This window comes from Aegilops tauschii, chromosome 2 (genome assembly GCF_002575655.3).
Source record: "Aegilops tauschii subsp. strangulata cultivar AL8/78 chromosome 2, Aet v6.0, whole genome shotgun sequence".
In the NCBI taxonomy this organism is placed as follows: Eukaryota; Viridiplantae; Streptophyta; class Magnoliopsida; order Poales; family Poaceae; genus Aegilops; species Aegilops tauschii.
This window is the reverse complement of record NC_053036.3, coordinates 9,032,818-9,038,817: the sequence shown is the minus strand read 5'-3', so window position 1 is coordinate 9,038,817 and position 6,000 is coordinate 9,032,818. Positions and strand designations below refer to the sequence as shown.

At 48.0% G+C, this 6,000-nt stretch overlaps 1 pseudogene; it reads right to left on the bottom strand.

The window, feature by feature from the left end:
* Positions 1 to 4,124: 4,124 nt before the first annotated feature.
* Positions 4,125 to 5,699, bottom strand: LOC109783632 (cell number regulator 2-like; annotated as a pseudogene).
* Positions 5,700 to 6,000: the final 301 nt, after the last annotated feature.

The following is a 6,000-nucleotide window of genomic DNA, read 5'->3' as shown; positions in this document are numbered from 1 at the left end:
ATGAAAGTAAACAAGGAGCAGCAAGGTGGCCCAATCCTTTTTGTAGCAAAGGACAAGCCTGGACAAACTCTTATCTAAAGGAAAATGCTCCCGAGGACACATGGGAATTATCGTCAAGCTAGTTTTCATCATGCTCATATGATTCGCGTTCGTTACTTTGATAATTTGGTATGTGGGTGGACCGGTGCTTGGGTGCTGTCATTTCTTGGACAAGCATCCCACTTATGATTAACCCCTATTGCAAGCATCCACAACTACAAAAGAAGTATTAAGGTAAACCTAACCATAGCATGAAACATATGGATCCAAATCAGCCCCTTATGAAGCAACTCATAAACTAGGGTTTAAGCTTCTATCACTCTAGCAACCCATCATCTACTTATTACTTCCCAATGCCTTCCTCTAGGCCTAAACAATGGTGAAGTGTCATATAGTCGACGTTCACATAACACCACTAGAGGAAAGACAACATACATCTCATCAAAATATCGAACGAATACCAAATTCACATGACTACTTATAGCAAGACTTCTCCCATGTCCTCAGGAACAAACGTAACTACTCACAAATCATATTCATGTTCATAATCAGAGGGGTATTAATATGCATAATGGATCTGAACATATGATCTTCCACCAAATAAACCAACTAGCATCAACTACAAGGAGTAATCAACACTACTAGCAACCCACAGGTACCAATCTGATACTTTGGGACAAAGATTGGATACAAGAGATGAACTAGGGTTTGAGAGGAGATGGTGCTGGTGAAGATGTTGATGGAGATTGACCCCCTCCCGATGAGAGGATCGTTGGTGATGACGATGGCGATAATTTCCCCCTCCCGGAGGGAAGTTTCCCCAACAGAACAGCTCTACCGGAGCCCTAGATTGTTCCGCCAAGGTTCCGCCTCGTGGCGGCGGAGTTTCTTCTCGAAAGCTTGCTTATGATTTTTTCTCGGACGAAAGACTTCATATAGCAGAAGATGGGCACCGGAGGCCTGCCGGGGGCCCACGAGGTAGGGGCGCGCCCCCCACCCTCGTGGCCAGGGTGTGGGCCCCCTCTGGTACTTTCTTCGCTTAGTTTTTTTATTAATTCCAAAAATGACTTCCGTGAAGTTTCAGGACTTTTGGAGGTGTGCAGAATATGTCTCTAATATTTGCTCCTTCTCCAGCCCAGAATTCCAGCTGCCGGCATTCTCCCTCTTCATGTAAACCTTGTAAAATAAGAGAGAATATGCATAAGTATTGTGACATAACGTGTAATAACAGCCCATAATGCGATAAATATCGATATAAAAGCGTGATGCAAAATAGACGTATCACGCGTCTCCGGTGTCCGCGCCTGTTCAATGCCGGAGACGTGTGACTGGACGGGGTAGGACGGATATCTACGGCGCCCGTTCAATACCGATGTATGGTCGTCTGCCGCCATTAAGCAGGCTCGCCGGCCGAGAAACTCACTCCGGTGTCGCGCATTGACGCACCCGGATGCATGGCCTCACCGGAATCCACTATATAAAGGCGGCCACACCCGGCTAACACCAGGCCACAACACCAGCCCCTCCACATCCTCCTCCCTTGCATTGCATCCGCCATGACCGCCAACGGGAAAGCCCTGTGGGACAGTCTGTCACCGGAGATGAAGCACGCGGTGGCCGCCCTTGCCGCCACCTGGCATAGCCGCTGTGCCAAGCAGTGGCCAGCTCGTTCGAGGTCTCCGACGACGAGGACAGCACCACGATGGAGACGGGCTCCGACGACTCCGCAGCTGCTCCCGCGCCTGCTGTGCACGACGGCTTCACCATGGAGCAGGCGCAGTTTAACACCATCATGGTGGAGGTGCAGCCTGCGCCGGCGCCTTTGTCGGTGTTCCCGCAGGCGCAGGAAGAACAATGGTACAACCTGGTCCTCCTGGAGTAGCACCGGCTGGCGGAGGGGCAGATCTACGGCGAGCGCGCGAGAGAGGACGCCATAGCGTCCATGGTCGCGGGCGAGGAACCCAAATTTCATCGCGGAGCAGCATGCCATCTACGATGCCGTCCGCGCTCAGGCCGCCGCTCGGCAGGAAGCGGCAGCCGTGGAGGTGCAGCTACATGCGATCGCGAAGGAGAACATAGCCAGTTGCGCCTCCTACGTGCCGCCGACGAACCATCAACCAGCCTGGGGAGACATAGCCAACGCGCCACCATTTCCCTCGTGGACCTCATGTCCACCGGCGACGGACAAGACGCGGACTCCTCCGAGGAGGAGTAGGCCACGGGAGGAGGCGAGGCCTGGTATCCCATGTGGACCGGTCCGTCTCCCATGTTCTACTCTTCATTGTCGGAGGCCGCACCATCACTTCATCGGTCTTACCGCCGGTGCTCATGGAGATGGCGGAAGCCGGAAGGAGGACGACACGGGCTTGGACGCCGGGCACCACCGCTGTAGGATAAGTTTAGGGACGGGTCTCTTTTTTGTTCTAAATCTTCAAAATGTAGTTAAATTCGCCGTGTTTGTATGAAATCCGTCATGTTTGTATGAAATCCGCCCGTGTTTGCATGAATTTTATTCGGTTTGTTGAAAAATAGTTTGAAATGTATGCAACTAGCGTTGGCTATTTGCATTTATGCAACACAAGCGGTTTTATCATCATAGATATTTGTGTGGGTATTATCATCATAGATATTAGTTTGATGCTATATATTTTTGAATTCAAAATTTATTTGAAAATTTTGAACGAAAAAATACAGATTTTTTGGAAACCGGGTTTTCCGGTTCATCCCAAAAAACCCGGAAACGGAATTAAAAAACCTTGCCCAACATAACCGTCAACCTAGCGGCCGGCCATCCCTCTGGATTTAACTTTCAATTGGAGAGACTCCGTGGCCCATGATTTATGGACTTCATCCGTTGCATATATTGTTGAATACTTTTGGAACCTTAACAGCAAGTCACCAACAAGATCAAGAAGAATCAATACTCAACTATGAAGATGGCCCAAACATTTCTATTTGTCAAAAGAATTGATTGAGCCCACATAGGCAACAAAGCTTATTGCCAGTGGCTAGCTAGGCTTTAAGGACAAGAGAATATGCTTCTGTTCCTATTTGCTTAACAAGCGGTGAGTATGTCGGTGCTCATCCATCTCATGGTGCTGCTGCTGTCTTTGAGTGTATTTCACGATATTTCGACAGTCCTTTCATGGTGAAAAGCGGCACTCGATAACTGGTGGCCGGTGGGGAGCAAAAGGTCGACCATGACAATTATTCATAACAAAATTACTGTGCTGAGTCAAAACACCCTTGATGAGCAGTGAGTAAGGTTTTAATTGCGGTCAGAATTCCAGTAAGATACCGGAAATCTCGTTGAACCTTGAGAAGCTTTGGTACTTTTCAAAAATATTTGGATGAATTTGAATCTAAGCGTTCAGATAGTGTCAAATAGTACTTGTATGAATAATTTAGCACAACCCAAACCTTGGCCGGGTGGAAGGCCTCGTCGTGCTTAGAAAAACAAATCCTAGTAGCTTGGAGGGTTTAAACTCGCACCCTTAGGGTATTAAAGGGAGTGTGCTCACAACTAGAGCAACAAGTAGTTCATGTATACGACGGAGTTTTTAAGAGGGTGAGATTTATCCATATTAAATCTTTGAAGAACCCTTTCTATATATGCATACTAGTGAACTAAACCTCTTTCCGGAAGGTGGTCAAGTTGTGCCCCAAGAACAGCTTGTTTTTACCCCCCCCCCCCCCCCCCCCCACACAAGTCTATCATCCAAAGCTCTAACGTAAGGTAAGAACTAGATTATTCTATCCCACTATCATTGCTGATCATATTTATATATCAACATAAATTGAGATAATATAGGATTGTTTACGAGATCTCTTAATAAATGCGCAAGGACAATCATCATGATTTGTGTAACATCTTTTCACGAGAAATTAATTCACTTAGCTGGTTGTACCACATTATACAAGACTATTTTAACCCATGTAGCAACCTCTGCAATTTGACGTTGTGCATTATGGTTTGTTTTGGGATCCCGAATATTTAATTCTTCAGGAACACATATATAAATGGCCCTGAAAAAACACATATAAATGTCCAAACCATGCGACCCATACAAATACGTGTGGTCACTACATCCATTAATAGCATTTGGAGATTTAAGGTTCCCTCAACAAATTTTTGAAGATTGAAGGTAGCTGCCATAGATATTACATACCCAAACGTGATTGCACTCATTACCGGGGCGAACCTCTGTTTCTTCTACACAAAGATATGATAACATGCCTTATTGGTTGCACATAGATTTGACACATGGTGGGAAGTGACTGGTTGGATGAAGAACAACTTGCAACAGCTAAGCACACCGACACATACATGGATAAAAAAGTAAGACTGAACGAGTAGCTGGACGTTGACACCCCTAGCCAGGATATATAGAGAAGAGTAACCGTCTGCATTGCTCAATTGACTAACGAGTCATCCCCTGGTTCATCTGGGGCGCGACAGTCTTCCCCATCCTCTCCATGTTGGCATGCCATCCCGCCTGCATGTCAAAGCCGCGACCCTTGAGCTCGCGATACTCCTGGCAGAGGGCACAATACCCGCAGAAGGTGTGCAGCAGTCGGCGCATGGCTTCTCCTCCAGCCCGTGCTCCGCCCGCAGCCTGGCACGATCGCAGCAGTGGTAGAGGATGGAGCCTATCGCCGACGTCCCCAAGCCCTGCAGCACATGCATCGTCCCACTCGCACAGCATGCTGAGGAGAGCAATAGTAGAATTCATTCATTCATTGATACGGACACCCGATCAAGTTATCGTTCAACAATTAGTGAAAACACAAGTATATAGTTGTATTTTTCTTGTGGGGGGCATAGACAAACTCACATATGGCCCCCTTGTCGACGATCTCGGCGATCCTTCCGAAGGTGATGCACGGGCAGAAGAGTGTCAGGCAGCCTGTAGGTTGCACATGATGCACGAGCTGTTAAAAGAAGCCCACTTATCTTAGATTTTATATAATTTTATTAGCTTTCTTTTCTTGTTTCTATCATCGGGCATGGTTTTTCTACTGTGCAAGGGATATCCCATGCATCGGCCTACAGTCCAGCGCTGCTGTGAGATTTATGCTTTTGTTTTGTTTTAGCCAATATTTTGTCTTGTTTCGGAGTGCTACATAATGTTTTGCTTGCAAAAAAAAAATCTTTTCCTAAGGCGTACCTTAAGATTTCGTGTGTACCTATAAATAAGAGTGCACTTGTTTTAGATTATATTACTAGTGCACAACGGTACCTCGCTAAAACATTTTGATAGAAACTACGAAACGTCCAAACCTGAAAAAATACAGCACGAATCTCAAATCACGCGGTGGACGATGGATCCCTGCATGAAATATTCGGTGCATGGTAGAATTGCTTGCATGAGTGTATCTTCTTTGTCCATGATAGTGATCTAAACGCTCTTTATATCTCTCTATGAAGGGAGTACTTATTATGTTGTACTCCATATTACATATCAGATACCAGCGTTGCTCTGAATTAATGAACCGGAGAGATCAAACTAAGCTTACAGCCGCCGAGGTCGTCGAAGCAGCCGCAGAGGCCGGAGGACCAGGAGACCTTGTTCCGGTGGCCGGCCATGGGAACGTCGGGGCAGACGGTCGCCTTGTCGCCGGCGCTGCGGTCACAGGCCTGGCACTATCACAGCAGAGAAGCTCGCCGGAGACGTGTGCCCAGTGAGCGGCCGTGTGCGCGGTATTTAAGGACGGCCGGAGCCGGGCTACTCCGGGCCGTTTCCCACGCCCGGACACACAGGTCGGCTGTCACGGGCTAACGTCCTAGGCTGCACGCGCTGTCGCCTCCTGACCGGATCGAGTCCGACGGCCGGCCATGGCTTTACCTGGGGTGACCCCACGCACTACGTAGTGCGGAGTCGCCGCCGTCGACGTCTCCTTCTCGCCGGAAAATATTTGGTCAGTGCGCTAGCTTGCTGGTACCTTGCCGGACGTGTGTGA